The following is a 22,013-nucleotide window of genomic DNA, read 5'->3' on the forward strand; positions in this document are numbered from 1 at the left end:
TACAGTGCAACTCGGAAAAGCTATGCCAATGTCAGTGGTTCAAAAGTCAATGTTCGACTGAGATCAAGATCCACCATGCCTAAACGTTCCGCACCATGGTACACCTACGACCTTGTGCCGAAGAAAAGTGCTATTTGCGGAATGGAAAAGATGGATAAATCTCCTAGACAACCTCACCCAACTCACCGGTGGAGCTGTCATATGCAGCTAAAGAGGAGTCTGGCCCTGGTTTCACCCCCTCGGCCGTAACCTACCCAGCCGGACATCTGACATTATTTTCCTTGTTTTTTCCGTTGTGTATTCCCTCCCTCCCCCTCCCCCTCCTCCTCCCCTGCCCCCTGTGACTCTTTGATTTGAGTGATGTAACAATGTAACCTGTAACTCACTGTAACTCATGTAAAGCGCTCTGATACCTCCGGGTCTAGCCAGCGCTATATAAAACTTTTCAAATAAAATAAATAAGATTGTCTGCTCTGCATGAAGAATTCTTATCATCACAACTAAAGCCATCTACAAGACCGCTATCAGAAAAACAATTAACAGAAGCAAAACTCTCTTAAATGCTGTCAAACACTGTCAGACCACTCCCAGACACTTCAACTCCACCATTCGTTGATATATATCATGCCGTTAATAACTTCTTCAAAGAGAAGGTAAACAAATTCAAATTCCACACCCGCAACATGAAACAGACACCCACAAAACCTCATATCCCTTGTCTGCACCATCAGTTCGACCCACCAACATCTAAAACTCCCTCAAGTCCACAGTCATTAAGACATTCTTCTTCCATCACTTATCAATAGGTGCCATATTTATCACTATTTCCTGCAGTGTATGTATGTATGTATGTATGTATAGGCATTTATATAGCGCACTACTTACCCGTAGGGTCCCAAGGCGCTTCGACCGCTGCGAAACCCTTCCTGGCTTCCCTGAGAGATGGTCCCTTAATGGGTATCTCCAGGGTGAGACCAGGCATCCCCGGCGGTCTGGTGGGGCCGTTAGTGAAGATGAGGCAAGCTAATGCCCAGAGTTGCCGAGTGTGATCGCTGATCAGACTGGGCACCGAGGCGAGAGAATTATCGAGTCCACTGACCCTGGTCCAGAAACCTGCCGCGCCGGGAATCGAACCCTGGTCCCGGGCCGTCCTCTGCTCTCGGGTCTGCCGCCTCTAACCAGTGAGCCACACTACTTCACTGCAGCAAGACACTTTGCTGCATTGTGCTGCATAAAAAGGAGAGGACAGGAATGCGCCATATCTATTAAGATGTGGTGCATTCCTGCTCTCTGTCTGTGCTGGTGCAAAAACGGTATCCAGTGCCAACACAGGCACCCCTCTACCATGGTGCAAGGCTGCCTGTGTTGCAGACAGGATGGTTTTTATGCAGGAAGGACCACCTTCGTGCACAGAAACAATCCTCTGAGGCTTTTTCCACTTACTACATGTGCTGCAGAATGCAAAGAGAAAGAGGAAACAATTAGCAGAAATATAGGTATTTCTCCTCGTCACACCTCCCTTGGCATGGCATACCATTTTGACACTGTTCCAGGTTTCCCATTCTTGGTAAGTCTGGTAATGCGCCTAAATCAATGTGTGAATGCATGGGAACACCCACGCTCCACCCATAAAACACCTCTCTGGGGCAGAGTAATGTAAGGCAGCGACTAGGGCTGCCTCGCATTTCTCCAGATTTACCAGGCCACACAGGGCCATGCAAAGTGGCTTTATGTGGCGTGGTAAATATCATTCTAGGTTTTACATTGCCCTTGCACTACCTTGCATGGCGCAAGGGTGATGCAAACCTTTGATTAATGTGCCCCTCAATGCCTTAGATAAGATGCCGATGCCAGGGCCGGACTGGAAACCCAAAGCAGCCCTGGCAATTTTGCTGGACCAGCCCTCACTAACAAAACCCGCCCCTACCACTCCAAAACCAGCCTCCACCCTTCCAGCCTCCTTGGCAAATGCCTGATACCTGCTATGGGCTGTCCGGCCCTGACGTCACACCTCCTTCTCAACATTGTTAACTCCTCTTTCAGCTAAGTAACCTTCCTGGATGACCAAGACAGGACATATCTTGCCACTTTTTAGGAAATAGGTTATGCATCTAGATGTTGATCAAACGTCAGCTCTAGCACCAACAAACCTTTCATAGGAAAATCAGACAAATAGCAGTCTCCACCCAGCTATATGAGCAGATCAAAATAAACAATCTTCTGCAGTAGTTCCAATCCAGTGCCAATTTCAGATCATGATGCAGTGTAATGATAGCCACTCTTCAAATACTCAATGCCTTCTTCCTCAACATAAAGGACACCTTCCTTCTGATGCGACCTGACCTATTTGCAGCCTTTACATTGTCATTGACTACTGTTCCACGCTGTGGGCCAAACTTCTCTGATGTGCACTTCTCCCATTGTAAACCGCCACCAACTGGCACAGATTGAATCTGCAAGATCCCAGAAACTTTCCATCCCCTGCAGAGTCCCCAAGGTTCCATCATGTCCCTTTTACCTTCAACCTTTACATAAAGTCACTCAGAACTATCTTCAAGATCCATCAATTCTCTGATAAAAGTCAGCTCTACCTTAAAATATCCTCAGCTGACGACTGAAAATGATTCAAAGCTTGCTTCAAACTAATCCAGAATCTGTTGCCTTGTAACTAATTTAAATCAACCCACCAGAGATGGAATTCTTCTTTGTTTTCCAACACCTTAAAGCAATCACAGATTATATTTTTGATCTTAGACATTAGCCTAAAACACTTTATAACCCATGTCAAAGGCAATGCAAATTTACATGGATCCACCTTGGCTACAGACCTTACCATCAAAGAACGCATTGCCAAGAAACCAGTCAGTATGGTACTAGCTGTCCCTCCTAAATAAAGTGGAACACTTCTTCCAGAAGATGATTTTAGAAAGTCTTAGGCACTTTTTCTCTTCCACACAGATAGAGGCAGCACTCAAGCCAATGGCCTCACAGGCACCACTTTGGGAACTTTTAAAAGGCATCCTGCACACTGTGCTGTGTCTCATCAAAACCATGAAGCAGGTTGATCCTATCACCCACTGCTGAAAGAAATGTACTGCATCACCTCCCCCTCTCAAGGCCCATATCATCTTCAAGACCAGCCGCGCCAATTGAGTTTGACACCACATGATGTGTAGCAAAGAAACTGTCCATTCAGGCAGAAAGCACCACACCAGGGGTTATAATATCGCCCAACTAGAGATACAAATGTGTAAGAAAAAAAGAAGGCAAGTTTTCTCCAACTACACAACCAGGATTTGCAATAACTTCCCCATCGGCATCAGAACTACTCTGACCCTCCAAATATTCATAAAGAAACTGAAGACACCTCTATTCGGGGAACACTATGTTCCAGGACTGGAGGAGCACCTATGTTATTTACCGTTAGACATAATTAATATAATCGGTAAGCTTATGAGTTTTGAAGGCAAAAGTATAGCCCTCGACTGGAATAGTGGAAATATTTTCATGAATTTAGAATTAGTAATACATTGTTTGAGGTGTTGAGAGTACTTCAAAGTTCATTGGGCTACTGGTGCTTACTATCATCAAGCGGAGAGTACTATGGTCCATCTGCTTAGTTTGGTTTCATTTGGTTGCTGTTATTGGTGAATGAATTAATATACTAACAGTTCGCTTAGTATTTCTTTACATTAAAGGTGTGTTGGTTTTCTTGCACAAAGCAAGTAAAAGATCAGATCCTACAATGTCTTCCTTGTTTTACATAGGGTGGAATTATTTAAAGGAAACTGGAAGAAATAAAATAACTAACGTCGCCTTCCGGGTACAACTGGAGTTGAATAAGAAGGAGCCGCTGACTTATGAGTGCATCAGAGGATGAATAAAATAAGATTGATCAATCACTTTGCTTTACTTTGTCCAACAAAAGATAGATTAATTGTATGCATAAAAAAGTCGCTTGCACACGCCTCCACCTTTTGTGTTGTGGAAGGGGGGATGAGCAGCCAGTGACGTTAGGGAGGTCACAGGCTTCACACACATGATGCTGGATGCTAAAGGGGTGAGCAGCACTGACAGAGACTCCAGAAAGGTGTCAGTGTCTGTTCCTGTATGTTCAAAGGCTTTGGAAAAAGTTGTCAGTTACTAAGTGGCAGTAATTTGTTGATTAGTTAACCAAACAAGGAGAGTAGTATTGTCTGGCTGTGCATGCTTGGTACTGCTGGTAAGGCAAAAGCATGTGTGATGTTTCAACATTATTATTTTTAAAGAAACACTTCCAGTCTGTTGACTATGGAAGATGGAAATAATGCATGCTGCCTTCCATTTGGTACGTGGCTATCCCTTTCTGAAGCTTGGCTAGGCAGTGTTCTGCTTTGTGCTGTATAGCTGATCCTGACATTGTGGAGCTTAGAGTAGAAGATACTCGGCTTTGGAAGACAATATCTGATAGAGACACGTTAGTGATAGATTCCTTACCTTATAATATCCCCAGGCGTCAGACTGGATCCGGAAAATTTTGCGTAGCAGTACCCTTGCGCGTCGGTAGGCGTCGTCTGCGGCTCCGCGTCCGTCGTCGGCGTCGTGGGCGCCGTGATGACGTCGTCGGAGTACTTAGACGCCGCCTCCGCGTGCTGACGTCAGTTCTTCTTCTTTTTTCCGCGCCAGCCAGCGCAGATCTGGAAAAAGCAGTTCCCTAGTCATTTTTTGACTAACTTTTTGGATCTTTTGATCTATTTCGAAGTCTTCACGACTCCGACGGTGCCGTTAGGGATGCCCGGCTTCAAGCACTGCGACGAGTGCGAACGCCTCATGTCGATTACGGATCCGCACCGCCTGTGCCTGACGTGTTTGGGCGTCGACCATGACGACGAGGCCTGCTCCGACTGTCGGGCCCTCTCGAGGAAGGCCAGGCGGGAGCGGTCCCGCAGGCGACTCGAGATCCGCCAGTCGGCCCCGCGCCGTGTGAGGTCCCGGTCCCACGGTAGGTCGAGGGACAGGTCGCGGGGGCGGAGCCGTCACAGCTCCGGGAGTCGGCGCCACTCCTCCGGGTCCAAGTTGTCAGGTAAGAAGCATAAGAAGTCGAAGAGACATCATCGCTCTTCCGACTCCCCCCGACGCTCGCGCGATGCGGCCGGGGGTTCGGGTGACACCGCCCACGCGGCTCCTCGTGAGTCGCGGGCGCCGCGTTCGGCTCCATACCCCCCGGTCCCTGGGCTGAACGCGACGCCGGAGGAGATAGAGCGCTTCCTCATGGCCATGAGGTCCCTTTCTTCTCCGACGGGTTCCGCGGCGCCTTCGGGCCCAGCGAACCCGTCAGGGGGCCCTAGTGGGTCGGGGGCTGCGACCCCGACGCCGTCGGGTGCTTCGGCCTCGACGACGCCGGCGTCTTCGGCGTCGGCGCCGCAGGGCTCCACGATCCCGACGCCACCGCTGCCCTTGGGCTCGGCGCCGCAGGGTTCTGCGGTCCTGGCGTCGTCAGTGCCTTCGGGCCCGACGCCGCAGGGTGCCGTTCGGCCCTCGTCGGGCGTTGGATCGTCCCCGGTGGACCTTACGACCCCCCCTGGGGTCGGTCCGTGTGGTGTCCCCTCCGGCGTCGGCCTCGGCCGACGCCGTCCCCATTGCCTCCTCTCTATGGGTTCCGGCGTCGGGACGGAGCCTGTCGGCGCCGATCTCGACGCCGATCGGGGAGTTCCATCCCTATGACCCATCCTCATTCACTTACGACCCTGAGTCTCAGGAGATGGGGGAAGAGGAGGATTGGGAGGGGTCTGAGGACCCTCTGACAAGGGAATGTCAGTCTAACATGGACTGGACAGGAGACCTTGGGAAGGCCAGTGGCCTGGACACCTCTCCAGACCCTGGATTCGTCTCTCCTCCTTCCGTGGCTTCGGAGGAGGGCGCGACATATAGTGTGGTGTTGATGAGGGCTGCTAAGGCGTTGGGCCTTGAGCTCCCCGTCGCGGCCGTGAGGACTAACCTCCTCACTGAGGTCCTTAAGCCGCAGTCATGCTCCATGGAGCCTATGCTGCCGTTTAATGAGGCCTTGTCGGACGTTCTTTTGGGCACTTGGTCCAGGCCCGCTACAGGTTCGCCTGTAGATAGGAACGTGGCCAGACGACACCGCCCGGCTCCGGGCGACCCATGTTTCCTGTCCACCCACCCCACCCCCGAGAGTCTGGTTATCCAGGCCTCTAACTCCCAGACCGCCTTCCCGACGGCTCCCCCTGACCGGGAATCCAAGAGGTACGAGGCCTTTGGCAAAAAGGTATTCTCGTCCCTTAGCTTAGGACTGCGGTCTTCCAACACCGCATGCCTCTTGGGCCGTTACACCCATTCTATATGGGAAACGGTGGCGGAATTGCTGCCAGAGTGTCCGTTGGAGGTACGGGCCAAACTCGGCCAAGCCCTAGTGGAGGGCCGGGACGCAGCGAAGTATTCGATCAGGTGCGGACTGGATACAACTGACTCGCTGGGCAGAGCGATGGCTACGACGGTGGTTATTCGCCGCCACGCCTGACTCAGATCCGCCAACTTCTCGGCTGATGTCCAGAATACCCTCATGGACATGCCGTTCGATGGCCGTCGCCTCTTTGGCGACAAGGCAGACCACGCGCTCGAGCGCTTTAAGGACTCCAGGTCTACGGCCAAGTCCTTGGGCCTCTCGGCCCCGCGCCAGCAAGTGGGTGCCTTTACACGTCACGTCAACTGAACATTCGCCATACAGTACAATCCCACACGATCCGAAGCGCCAGGAAAGCAAAGCAAAACCAACTCCTCGTGAGACTCCAGCAGCAAGGAACCGACAAAACACAACATACGAATGTCCAGGTCTGATAACAAGGTTCCAAGCCACCCTCTCAAATCACGACACAGCCAGGGCCGCAGAGGATAGAGAGCCACATCAACAGGGTGCAAAGGAGGTGCAACTCGGGTGGGCAAAAGCACTGTTCTGTGGAAGTGGTCCGCCTGCGGTGTAGTTCAAAGCCCCACGCAGAGTGGAACCCGTCTCTCATACCTGCCAGGGCCCCCCACGTAGCCAACTGTAGTTGTGCAGCAATAACCCTCGGTGCCGGTGCAAAATCGTGAGTGGCAAAATCGTGAGTGGCAACCCTCGGTGCCGGTGCAAAATCGTGAGAGGCATCAGGGGCTCCCATTCACCGAAGGGACAACAATGGCGTCCAGCTTCTGTCCAAGCTCTCTGGCTCCTCCCACCAGGGCGGCATGGAGGGAGCCGAGAGAAACAAGGAGGTCTCGAACCGTGGGCTCCATCGTGCGTGTCTGGGCCATTCTCCATCTCTCGTGGTGTGCTCCTCACTCAGTTTAGCACCAAACACCCGGATACCTCTCTCGGGTCAAAACAAAATGCCACTGTCCGAGGCCACCAAATATGTCGGCGGGGTTCTCTAAGTTCCTAGGAGGGCCACTCCTCCCAGAGAAACTGGGGCAATGGCCGGGCTGAACTATACGCCAAAGGTCAATAAACTGTAAAAAGCCCACAGACTTACGGCGCTCAGTCCAGTCTCGGAGCGTACCACAGGTCAATCTGAAAGGGCGTTGCTCGGGTCGAACGAGTCACATTTCCCGGCCGGACGTCACCTTCCACACTCCAGTGACCGCTGTTGACACTGTGTTGTCCGGCTGTGCTCCGCACGCAACGCCCCTGTTTTGGCACTAAAAAGGCCGCGTATCGCGGGAGAAGAGTTCTTCGGTTTCCGAGCTCGCAGGAATCTCGGGATACCACCGCCAGCGACAGGAAAGCATCGCAATAATAGAAATGCAGTCCTGGATCAGGATGGTCGTCAGGATGCGGGAGCGGGGCGAGGAGGCCCCCGGAGCCGGGCGTCTAAGCAGCCGTCGCGGTCGCCATCTTGGCTCCTCCCCCTAATGATGTGTTTTATTCCATGTAATAATTGTAAGGTGAAGATAGATGATTTGAACACCTGTGGACTCCATCATGGCCAGCTAGTTTACCTTTTGGTAATGAGCTGATGATTGCTCTTCATAATCTCAGAATCAGTTCACTAACTACTTCTGATGTTGACATATTTAGTCTTAGTGTCTCCAGGAAATTGTCTGCTATCTTCTTTATTCTATTGGTACATTTGTTTAAAGGAATCAGTAAAAATCTTTATTAGTTAACCAACCTAACTTCAGGTCTGGCATGATCATGTTGACTGGATGAAGGGTATTGAAACTGGTTAATGTTGTTTGTATCCACTCTGCTATACTTTTGCTTTCTGGTGAATCAGATTCATGACATACTGTCTTAATTGCCGTAACTCTTCCCGTCTACAAACTTGTAGGTAGATACTGTGCTTTTCTAAGAAATGGAAATCAAGAACAAAGGCCAAAGGGATTATTCAGAGTTTGCGGAATGAGGGCTATCTGCCAAAAATTGGTGAATGTCCCATCTGCCCTCTTCATAATGAATACACCAGTATACACTCTAAAAGGAGTGCACTGGACATCTTACCGTATGTTTATATCTGTGATACACTAATGACCTCCTAAGAGTGGAAGGCACAATTTGCAATATTTTGTCACAAACAACAATTCCCAAAGGGTATAAACTCCGATGAAGACATGAATGTATTTTTTTTAACTGTGAATGCATCCAGTCACCACAAATCTATTGCAGATCGTTTGAAAGTGCACATTTGTTAGGCGATTCAAGTGATTCAAGAATCCTTCATGTTTCATTACTCAAATAGGCTGTGCAATTTCCGGCATTGTTAAAAAAACAACACATCTAATATTGTAGAATGCTGCTATGTATATTGTAGACCTATAATGTTACCTGGTACAGTACTGTATAGCTTTACACTTTAGATATAATCTGTATATAATAAGAATAAGAAAGGCAGCTCATTAAGGAAGTCAGTTGTGGCATGTATTACTTTAGTAATCAAATTTTCTAAACACATGCAGTGAGCAACTTATGTATAATGTAGGTAGTATATAAAATAGAAGCAATGAGAGGGGAGGTGAATCCCTAGTCTATTATGTTGATATCACGTGTAAAGAAATACTTTATAGATCATACTCATCATTCGGCTGTGTTACTGCCCATTGTACACAAAGCTGAAACAGCTCATTTGTAATAGCAGCAATGTACTCACCTCCAGACTATGACCATAATTTCATGAAAGAAGTTCTTGATCTGCCATTGTACTTACAGACAAAACAAAAGCACAAAAATACTAACTTTCTTTGTAGCAAACTTCACTATATATGAACAACAAAACTCTATACCAACCAGAGAGGCGTCATCAAAAAAAACAGGACTGCTTGGGTTATAGCCAAAATATTAGTGGACCAACATATTCTGCAGGCCACACTTTGAATCTTGCTTTCTCAAACAATCCTGAAACTATGAACTCATAGTTGTTTCAGTAGTCGTAGTACAATCACACTGTTATACCTTCTATCTCTAAATTATGTCAGATCGACCTATCCCTGACAACAAAACAGCTTCTAAACCTGGTCCCACTAGGGGCTGCAACAAAAGGCAAGGAATACTTCAAGAAAATAGACCACATGATAAGAACTCAAACTTTAAATTCCCCAGACCCAGAGGTTCTGCTGATATTGCATTAGCCACACCTTGGACAAGCTGGTCACCACCAAACTGAACTTATATATTGGGCTGAATCCCTTCAACACATGGTTCAATACACAACTGGAAATCTAGGCGGGCAAATCAATCAAAAGAGACAAAATGGCATATGTTAAAGCTAAACAATAGAGCACTTCTGCATTTATAAAGGGCTGTCCAACCAAGAAGTTCTAAAACAACATCACAGCATACCTCAAAATAGCATTGTGATGACCATCTGACTCTCTGCAGCAAACATTTCCAACAAAGGGTAAGAAAAGAATAGTTTTTGACAAATCTGTCATCCTCACCGTTAGTCAATGAATAGGAAAATATATAAACCTACACCTTTTCTTACTTAGGAAAATACTCCCACTATTGAAACCAACAATTAAGTAGAGCTGACCAGGTTCAGTAGTGGGCTGTCTGAAGAACTGCAATATTATCTCGATGGGGCTCCCTAGAACACTCACTGATAAATTACAAAGAGTACCAAACCAGGCAGCCAAGTTATGCATCAACTTGCAGAAACATGATCATGCCAGACGATCCCCACACATGTTGTAGTAGAGGATCATGTGGTGGAGAAGAGGATAGAATTCATAACAGTCTTGCACCACTCATACGGCTATTGGAACTAAGGACCCAGTTAGCTTCAAAATGTGTCTCTCCGATGCACTCCTGCTAGGAGTTAATGATCAGTCAGTTGCACTATATCAAAAAATGCACATTCAGACGAAGGAAGCATTTCAATCTCACCCTGATAGTAGAACCTCATCAACTCTTGGGGAACTCAATCATGTCAATCAGTATCGCTACTTTGAGAGTGAATCAACAGAGCTGGAGCTCAGACCGCTGGCGGTGGACCGTGGACTGTCACTAGCCACTGATAGTCAAGCATCAAAGAACACTTCAATCTGAGCCAAAATAACACCAGTGTCACCCGATTGGCCCAGCTATATCACATTCTACTGATGGTGTATATTGATATAAAGAAGTTCTATATTACCGTCATAATGTTACATTATGTCCTATTGTTTTGCCTATTGAGAAGCATCATTACCGCCATCTTGTTTATTTGTATCATCATTAATATTCATAATGCGTGCACTAGGATAAGATTTTCAATTTAATACATCTTGAAAATATATTCCTTGCTTTCCATTGTTCTATTTTTAAAGGGAATTTTTGTTCACATTGCCGACAGTTGCTCTGCATAACAGCTGCTTCATATATCATTATGCATCATGTTTACGTTTTCAGAACCATGAAAGCAATTTATTGGTTTGAGTTGCTGAAAACCAGTTCTCCCAGGTCACCCATGAGTATGGGTACGTTCACATACCTCTGTGTCTTATTTTCATCTGTATCTAGAGTATTAACGAATCTACCGATGTCATTTTTAACAAAACAGGAAATAAACAAGCAATAGGTCTCGCTTTGGGGAACTTATAAGTATTTAGTTATGCAGCACAATATACTTGGTGCAACAACATGAAATGTTGCATGGCTAAACACTTATAAGGTACCAAAGACGAGATCTATTGGCTATGCCAATGCTTGTTATTAGAGTACCTACTCTTCTCCCAGTGTTAACTGAATACTGAAAGATATATCTGATGCGTGCGTCCTTGTACTGTCACCCTACAAGCTGACACCGTGGATTATCGCTCGCCACAACCTTCCTGTATTGGCAGCTCACGAGGTTGCATATAGACAATGCCAACTCAGCCTTTTGTCCTTTTAACAATGTAAATGTGCTGCGATAAAAATTGGAAATTTCTAAAAGCTTCTCTTTACAATGCTTAGAAACCGTTTGAGTTTGAGATGAAGTTACTGTTGTAGGAAATAACAGAAGGGCTTGCGCCTGTTCGAAAACATTCCTAGAATAGTAAATATATACTTGAGAACAACTGCAGTAAGATCAAAGCCTGCTTGACAGCGCATCATAATATTGTATTTTTCTCGTTGGCTCATTCTCACAGGACTCCATTTCAATAAAAACAAGCATTGGCATAGCCAATAGGTCTCGCTTTTGGGACCTTCCAAGTATTTAGTTATGCAGCACAATATCCTTGGTGCAACAATATCAACTGTTGCATGGCTAAACACTTATAAGGTTCCAAAGGCGAAACCTATTGGTCACACCACTGGTTGTTATCGTAGGTTCTTCCTCATAAGGGGTGACTGGGGGTGCCAGCAGCAGCCGTTCGGGGTCTGCCCAGGGCACCCCACAGGAAGCCCATAAAGTGGGGGCAGGGCGGATTGTCCCAGGGGACGGGCCCTGGTGCAGGACTAATTATGGCCTGGACGAGCCACAGTCACAAATATCAACTTTGGTTTTTTACCCAACAGGTGACCGTGATGGACAGGTAGCCCCGGGGACTGCACATTCATTAGGACTCTGCTGTATTTACTTCTAGGTTTGTGTAAATAACCTTTATTAACACTTGTTTGAAACTTCACCGCGCTAAACTGACTTCTAGTCATCAGATATAACAAATCGACCCCGGCGGTTTCTTGGGCCGATCAATGCTTCCGCTGTGGTCCAGCCCCTACTGGTCTTGGCCAGATTGGGGCGAGCCAGCCAGTGCCGCCCCCCCATCTCACCAGCAAGTACAGACCACGCTGCCTTCGTTGGGGTCTCCGCTCATCTTTGTAGATATCTGTAGGCCACAGGGGGCGAAGTTCGCGCCACTTGAAGAATTAATAATTGGGGGATATAGATGGATGAATCTGCCGACGTATGGGGTGCATACTGTGCAGCTTAGGGACACGTGCCCGGATTATCGGCGCACATGCACCTCTGTTAACAGACTACCTTCACACGTGCGTCCCTGTAGCCTCCCTGAATCATTCCCTCCTCCTCACGCACGCCCCCATCACCACCCACGATTTACAAAAAGGGGGTGGTGATGAACAGAGTGTCTGAGTTAAACAGACCACTCTTACCCAGTCCAAAGATCAGGGCTTGATCCATCACCGTTATTTATCTCACTGCCCCATCCCAGCTCAGAACCTGGCTATATGCAAATCAGTCTGTCCCTGGCCCAGTGCATCATGGGAACAGGGCAGACTAAACTACCAAGCCAATTCTTCACCAGAAAGGAGACAAGCTACCGGGGACCGGTTTCTGGCATTTCAGCCTTCTTCGGCCCGGCTTGCTTGAATCCTGATGGAGCAGTGAGAAAGGGACTCATGTCTGAGTATACCCTGCCACACCTATAGTGGCCAAAAACGATTTACAAAAAGGGGGTGGTGATGAACAGAGTGTCTGAGTTAAACAGACCACTCTTACCCAGTCCAAAGATCAGGGCTTGATCCATCACCGTTATTTATCTCACTGCCCCATCCCAGCTCAGAACCTGGCTATATGCAAATCAGTCTGTCCCTGGCCCAGTGCATCATGGGAACAGGGCAGACTAAACTACCAAGCCAAATCTTCACCAGAAAGGAGACAAGCTACCGGGGACCGGTTTCTGGCATTTCAGCCTTCTTCGGCCCGGCTTGCTTGAATCCTGATGGAGCAGTGAGAAAGGGACTCATGTCTGAGTATACCCTTCCACACCTATAGTGGCCAAAAACGATTTACAAAAAGGGGGTGGTGATGAACAGAGTGTCTGAGTTAAACAGACCACTCTTACCCAGTCCAAAGATCAGGGCTTGATCCATCACCGTTATTTATCTCACTGCCCCATCCCAGCTCAGAACCTGGCTATATGCAAATCAGTCTGTCCCTGGCCCAGTGCATCATGGGAACAGGGCAGACTAAACTACCAAGCCAAATCTTCACCAGAAAGGAGACAAGCTACCGGGGACCGGTTTCTGGCATTTCAGCCTTCTTCGGCCCGGCTTGCTTGAATCCTGATGGAGCAGTGAGAAAGGGACTCATGTCTGAGTATACCCTGCCACACCTATAGTGGCCAAAAACGATTTACAAAAAGGGGGTGGTGATGAACAGAGTGTCTGAGTTAAACAGACCACTCTTACCCAGTCCAAAGATCAGGGCTTGATCCATCACCGTTATTTATCTCACTGCCCCATCCCAGCTCAGAACCTGGCTATATGCAAATCAGTCTGTCCCTGGCCCAGTGCATCATGGGAACAGGGCAGACTAAACTACCAAGCCAATTCTTCACCAGAAAGGAGACAAGCTACCGGGGACCGGTTTCTGGCATTTCAGCCTTCTTCGGCCCGGCTTGCTTGAATCCTGATGGAGCAGTGAGAAAGGGACTCATGTCTGAGTATACCCTGCTACACCTATAGTGGCCAAAAACGATTTACAAAAAGGGGGTGGTGATGAACAGAGTGTCTGAGTTAAACAGACCACTCTTACCCAGTCCAAAGATCAGGGCTTGATCTATCACCGTTATTTATCTCACTGCCCCATCCCAGCTCAGAACCTGGCTATATGCAAATCAGTCTGTCCCTGGCCCAGTGCATCATGGGAACAGGGCAGACTAAACTACCAAGCCAATTCTTCACCAGAAAGGAGACAAGCTACCGGGGACCGGTTTCTGGCATTTCAGCCTTCTTCGGCCCGGCTTGCTTGAATCCTGATGGAGCAGTGAGAAAGGGACTCATGTCTGAGTATACCCTGCCACACCTATAGTGGCCAAAAACGATTTACAAAAAGGGGGTGGTGATGAACAGAGTGTCTGAGTTAAACAGACCACTCTTACCCAGTCCAAAGATCAGGGCTTGATCCATCACCGTTATTTATCTCACTGCCCCATCCCAGCTCAGAACCTGGCTATATGCAAATCAGTCTGTCCCTGGCCCAGTGCATCATGGGAACAGGGCAGACTAAACTACCAAGCCAATTCTTCACCAGAAAGGAGACAAGCTACCGGGGACCGGTTTCTGGCATTTCAGCCTTCTTCGGCCCGGCTTGCTTGAATCCTGATGGAGCAGTGAGAAAGGGACTCATGTCTGAGTATACCCTGCCACACCTATAGTGGCCAAAAACGATTTACAAAAAGGGGGTGGTGATGAACAGAGTGTCTGAGTTAAACAGACCACTCTTACCCAGTCCAAAGATCAGGGCTTGATCCATCACCGTTATTTATCTCACTGCCCCATCCCAGCTCAGAACCTGGCTATATGCAAATCAGTCTGTCCCTGGCCCAGTGCATCATGGGAACAGGGCAGACTAAACTACCAAGCCAATTCTTCACCAGAAAGGAGACAAGCTACCGGGGACCGGTTTCTGGCATTTCAGCCTTCTTCGGCCCGGCTTGCTTGAATCCTGATGAAGCAGTGAGAAAGGGACTCATGTCTGAGTATACCCTGCCACACCTATAGTGGCCAAAAACGATTTACAAAAAGGGGGTGGTGATGAACAGAGTGTCTGAGTTAAACAGACCACTCTTACCCAGTCCAAAGATCAGGGCTTGATCCATCACCGTTATTTATCTCACTGCCCCATCCCAGCTCAGAACCTGGCTATATGCAAATCAGTCTGTCCCTGGCCCAGTGCATCATGGGAACAGGGCAGACTAAACTACCAAGCCAATTCTTCACCAGAAAGGAGACAAGCTACCGGGGACCGGTTTCTGGCATTTCAGCCTTCTTCGGCCCGGCTTGCTTGAATCCTGATGGAGCAGTGAGAAAGGGACTCATGTCTGAGTATACCCTGCCACACCTATAGTGGCCAAAAACGATTTACAAAAAGGGGGTGGTGATGAACAGAGTGTCTGAGTTAAACAGACCACTCTTACCCAGTCCAAAGATCAGGGCTTGATCCATCACCGTTATTTATCTCACTGCCCCATCCCAGCTCAGAACCTGGCTATATGCAAATCAGTCTGTCCCTGGCCCAGTGCATCATGGGAACAGGGCAGACTAAACTACCAAGCCAATTCTTCACCAGAAAGGAGACAAGCTACCGGGGACCGGTTTCTGGCATTTCAGCCCCAGGCAAGATATCCAGCCTCCGTGCACGTCTGTCCACACAGACCAGCTATGTGGCGCGCGCCACTTCCCTCCTGCATGCGTCTCCTGCCCCCTCCCTGCAGCCACAACATGCGGAACGGCCACAGACTCACCCATTGAGCTCTTCACATGAGGTAGGCAGTCGTGAAAAACTGTTGCACAAATAGGAGGAACACAAATGGATTACATTACTCAGACCAGACACTTTCAGTACCTCCAATGAGCTTAGTAGCGCTGGGAGGTGAGAGGGGGAACGCAGCGCTATATACTCCGCCTATTACATGTAGACATTGCGCCAACTAGCCCAGTTTCATGAAGGTGATTTTTAGCCAGTTATGTCTCAAGCTGGGATGCCAAGGCCACTGTGTGTCCCATCATCCTTTGCGCTGCTGCCTGAAAACACAGTAACTGGTTGAAAGTCACCCTCACTGCAAGGGTCGGTTGACGCCCCCCTCCCCTCGGTAAAGTGCGACAGGTCAGGAACTCAGAAAGGGGTATAAGATTCGACGAATCAACATTAGAAAGGCAATAAATGTCACTATTGAAGAGTGCCCATCGCCTACAACCAGGATTTCCAAAGACACCCCCTAAACTAACCCCGCCATTCCACCCACCCTAAGACTGTCTGGTAGTCAGAGCACATCACAGGCTGCGTGGACTGAAACATACCAATACATCGATAGTTGGGAATTTACGAACAAATCAAAAAGGAAGCATTTCACTCACTTGACTACACTGTGTGATCTTCTGCAAACCCTACAATATTTATTACTGTATCGGTCTAGAATTAGAAGCACACAGGAAAGGCTGGTGGATTCAGGGAGCACGGCTGGAAGGAATTCACTTCAATACAGGGTGTCCTCGTGTGACCTTTGCCCCTTATGACTCACCTGAGTGCTGTTGTTGTTGGCCCCCTTGTTGGTGAGTTTTATCTTCCTGAAGGTGATCTCCTGCCGCATCCAGTGGGCCCTGGTGTTGGGGGACTCGGGGTGCACGTACACCTTGTTACCTGCGGGCAGAGGGGCGGAGTTAGTCTGCTGCAGGGTCAAATCTAACAAGCGCACTTCAGGCACTTACAGCTCGTGCCACCCAGCTGCACTTCTGCCCGACCATGTTCAACCCCATGCACGTCCCTTGTTATCGGCACATGCTCTACCCGTTGCCCCTCCACGCCCGCAGTGTCTCACGCACCTGCCCTGCTACCCACTCCATGAGCCCAAAGTATTTAAGCCCCAAGCATACTGTTGTGTAGCATTTTAGGATCCAAGCGTAATTTACAGTTTCATGCCCTTATATAGGTATAATTCACATTGCCCTTATATAGACATAGAAATCATACCCATATTTAGACAACCCATCCAGTCCAAATACAGGCATGGCTACTTCCACTTGTTCCAAAAAGCCACAACGATTTCTTGGAAAACTCAGGTTCAGCAGTAAGGGACATCCCCTTGCTTGAATATTGATTTGTCCTAGAAATCATGGAGTTTTCTAAGAACTACCATTCCCTTGAGGTTCTTTGGTGACGTTATTATGTCCGTCTTTGCGACAAACTAGGCACATGCAAGGTATAAATATGCCTACACTTGCCCTAGCAAACACACGGTGGTTCGGAACAGCTCGACTATCTACTTGCCCGACGCAGCTCACTACAGCAGGTGCCGAAGGAAGTCGACCCTCCAGCTGACGCACTGATCGAGAAGCTTTCCTTTCTCTCGCTGAGAACCCAGCTCCAATGTTTCCAAGCTCCCCTCGCGGGGTGTTGGGAAATCGAGTCCCTAGACAGAGATACCAGACCTCCTTCATTCTAAAACCAAGTTACGGAGCTGATTAGACCTGTATTTAACCTTACAGATAAACAAATCACTCTGGCACAAAGAGGAGCAGACTATACAGTGCTAAGCATTGAATAACTGGAAAGATTACCATTACCTGTTTCAGAAAAACCTGCAACAGAATGGCTCATACACTGGATAATCACTCTGCCTGTCACAATTTTCAATTTTCAATACTGTTTGAAACATATACCAGTTGCCATGTATGAAATGTTGTGTAAGGAATACAGAAAGTCAACCTGGGAATTACCATACACACACAGATGTTGGAGTGGGGGAAAATAAGTATTTCCTAGTGGTACACAATGTAAAAGTGCACTAAGCGGTACACTTTTATGTCAGGGTATTAATTTACATGGAGCCTGTGAAGGTTCTTCGACAAACTTATCCTGCCACCTGCAAGGTTCACCAGCAGCAGTGATAGATTCAATTTTTAGGCAGCTTTCTAACGGGAGCTATATAATGTGGAATGATCAAAGCTGTTGTTGAATGATGCCAGGAATAGCCTATCTCGTAACTGTGTCAGCCAGGGTCACTTGTTGTATGCAAGTATTGTTTCCTAAAGCTAAGACAGACGGGGAGTCGCCGTTATGGCCTTCACTGAACATTTCTTCCATTCGAATTGATACTTTAAGCAGAATAAAAGCCATTCTTTTACAAAAAAACTGTGCCACTGACCTCTTCCAAAGTGACGTATGAACTACAAGTTGCAAGGTCCTTTGCAGAGAAACATGGTCTTTTATCCACAAACTGCCCCGTACATTTCGTAGAAATGTTAGGTCGTATCTTAAACATGTCTGATACCAGTGGTATTGCACATGTATTTAAGTTTTTTCTGGATTGTTAGCACCATTTGAAGCAGTCCTCAGCTTTTGTCCAAACTTCGTGCACTCTGTGTTCGGCGGCCTGCCTCTCATTTTGGGACCTGTAGCAGGAATACTTTTCTTATTCCTTCTGCTCCGATATGGCAATTCCGGTCAGCAGCGACACCCAAATTACCATAGAGAACACTCTCCTGGCAATGAAGTGTCGTGAGAGCATGATACAGATCCTGGGCCTGGCTCAGTTAAGAGACCTCAATACCACGTGGTTCCTATCATTCCGCCCAATCTGGCAAGATTACATCTTACCTGTTCTACGATGCCTGCTATGTGGAGAAGAATGCGTGTTGGACATCTGTCTAACACTTCCATCAGCACTGCCAAAGGATGTTGATACCTTGCTTGGTTCAGTAACGGCCCATGCATCGTGTTGTCCCCAGCGGCTACCCATCCTGATGACGGCATTCATTGAGATCTCACAGACGCAATCTGCTGACGGTGAGATAAGTGGATCGCCATCTCCGACGAACATTGCTAATGCGGCTTACGCTGACGGCGATGCTTCACATTTTTGTGCTATCGATTTACTTAATGAAGAAATCCAACTTTCACCTACTGTGGTAGATGATTTCTTTGCCAGCTTAGAGGATTTAATGGTTTCTCCAAACAATGAGAATGACTTTTGAAGTTAGCATTCTATGGGACTCTGTATTTGACCTTCACTTTTCAAAACAAAACTTCAAACTTAAAAACTATTGTTCTGCGATTTCACTTTTTCCAAAATTGAACTTTTTTTCGGCACAAAGTAATCTGCTTAAAGTAGAACTTGAGTTCTTTGAAACATTTCCAAGTGACAATATTTGACCTTGTCCACAACAGTTTATATATTCTGTCATGGAATGGTCTCGACGTTTCTTCTGTTTTTTAGAGCCATTTCATAAATGTTATTTCATGACTCATTCTGATAAGCATTTTTCAATGTCACACTACATGCTTTGAATTAAATATTGCTTTTTTAAATGCGTACAGCACAAATGCTCGTCTTTCATGACCAACCATTTCAAATGCATTTTATGTATTTTGGGAGGGATTTTTACACATGCTTTAGATATGTTTAAAATGCTTAGAATTTAGTAATATCGAACATAATAAAGTGGAGTGGGTGTTGTGCAGCATTTTAGGATCCAAGCGTAACTTACAGTGTCATGCCCTTATATAGGTATCATTCACATTGCCTTTGTATAGACATAGAAATCATACCCATATTTAGACATAACCCATCCATTCCAAATATAGGCAAAGCTACTTCCACTTGTTCCAAAAAGCCACAATGATTTCTTGGCAAGGTCGGCTTCAGCAGTCATGGACATCCCCTTGCTTGAATATTGATTTGGCCTAGAAATAATGGAGTTTTCAAAGAACTACTATTCCCTTGAGGTTCTTTGGTGACGTTATTATGTCCGACTTTACGTCAAACTAGGCACCTTCAAGGTATAAATATGCCTAAGATTCTTGGCAAAGAAAACTAAACCTACGCTACACCTCACTTACTTCTTCCCTCTTACTAGACTTAGGGTACGTAAGTAGGCGTATTTTAGAAGCACCAGTTGAGTACTTTTACCCTTTGTTATTTATGTATGTATTTATCTATGATCTAGGAATCATACAATGCTTTTACAGTATTATTTTATAATACTCTTCTTACTGTACACATTATACTTTGCAACCAGTATTACGATTGTAGCAGATCACTTTACTTGCATGAGAAAGAAGACTGTTCAATAAATACTTTTATTGAAAACGCCAGTCTCTCTATTTCTCTGCACCTCTGATGGAACGAAGCATGCACGATTGACTGAGTAAAATATCTATCTATTGTTTCCACTCCTCTGAAGATCAGTTTTATTCTTGGGGAAACAAAGTTGTCATGTTTATGTGGTTGTCATAAACGAATCCCTTCTTGTGTATTCGAGAAAATTTCTAGTGACCTCTGGGCTAGCTGGCACTCACAATTAGGTCTAATATATTCGATAGAGACCTAGTCGACTTAAGTCCTACGTCAAAACTAAAGGATATATTATTCCAATGTGCAGAGCCTATTGGAAATATAGGAACTACACTACAATACACCCCGCTGTCCCCCCCGCACACCCACTCCAGCAGCTTCCCTCACGCACCTGCCCACTCCATGAGCCTAATGTATTTACCCCACAGCGGCTGTACCTCTGGCACCTATCCCAGCATTTCAAACGCACCTGTCCACCCCCCAAGAGAACCTACGTAGCTACCCCCAGGCATACATCCTGCTTCCTCCTTGCACTCCTACCCCTGCAGCTCCCCTCACCTTCACACTCCCATGGTTACCCCAAACATATACCCTTCTGTCCCTCGCACATCTATCCCAGCAGCTCCCCACACCCGTGTGCAACTAAGCAGTGACCTGATGTAAATAATTAATTTACTCTCTTAATTTCTATGCAGGTAAGTACTTAATCAATAATAACTCAATCAGAAGGAAAGAAAACAGAGTCCGTGGTGTTAGAGTTTCTAAGGGTTTTATTCCTCATAAAGGAATCAGGATATCATGTTCTGACCACCACAGGGGTGTCAGAAGGGATAGATGAGCGCGCTCTCGTTTATTGACATTACATAGCTTATATACTTGATTTACATCATAAGTTTCAATGTGAGAGGCGTAACAGCTGAGAGAAGACAAGATAACAGTATACACGTGGTACCAATACATCATCAAGAGGCGTAAACTAGGCGTGAACTAGAGGTGTATGCTAGAAACGTCACTGACAGGTGACGCAAGTGGGTGGCACCAAGGGGTGGTGCTAACAGAATGTTGCAATGTCAGCAGAAATCGGAAGCTTGGATGCGCGCGCAGCTGTATGACGTGTGACTGACGGGGTGCAGGGGTCTTGACATTTACACTGACGGGAAGAGACAGAAGTCTGGCATGTCAGATCAACTTGTACTTCTATCATATCTGATATCTGATGTTTAGGAACTATACTATCTGGGCGGAAAGGTCTCTAGGGTAGAAGCTATTCTATGCTAACTGTGGATGCGTGTATAAGCGCCTGAGTGTCTACATGTGAAGCGTGGGGGCACGGGGCCTTCCATGGAAGCATGGCAACGGAGGCTATGAATTACTTGTATTAAGACAGATCGGCCTTTTGGCTCTGCAGCTGGAGAGGATGTTTACAGGATCTAGTAGGCAGGAATGTATTCTCGGGGAGCGGAACAGATAACTCGAAGGTTATAGTCAGTCTTGGCAGAAAGCAGGCTTGAGCTGAGCGCGAGGGGTCGCGCTGAATATAGGACATAGTTCATGAGTACAGAGGTAGCCTGGGCAGAGCCAGGAGCCACAAAAGAGGTTCAGATGGCAGGAATTCAGGGCCTACTCTGGCTAGAGCAGGAAAAAGCGAAAAGTGTACTACAAAAAGACGTTGGCATAGCATACTTAGGAACGGACTATATAATCCATTCATGGTGCGTCTGAAAGAGGACAAGTTGACGGTGGACGCAAATGTATTTGCGTCTTCATAACTGGCACAGGAGGGAAGTTACATGCACTTTAAGCTGGTACATGGAGTCGGTGGGGTACGCGCTAGGGAACACAACATGGCCAAAATTTAATTTTCCTCATTCCCTCCTTGTTCCCTACGGACCCTTCATGAAATATCGATCCTCATGAATCGATCAGTCTGTTCTTGTAACATCATTTGTTCTTCTTTCTTTCGGTTACGTTTTGAGTGAAAACTGGAATGTTCAATGCAAGAAGTGGCACACAGTCCACAAATCGCTGGCCCACACTGTAGG

The sequence above is a fragment of the Lissotriton vulgaris genome, chromosome 5, assembly GCF_964263255.1.
Source record: "Lissotriton vulgaris chromosome 5, aLisVul1.2, whole genome shotgun sequence".
NCBI classification, from domain to species: Eukaryota; Metazoa; Chordata; class Amphibia; order Caudata; family Salamandridae; genus Lissotriton; species Lissotriton vulgaris.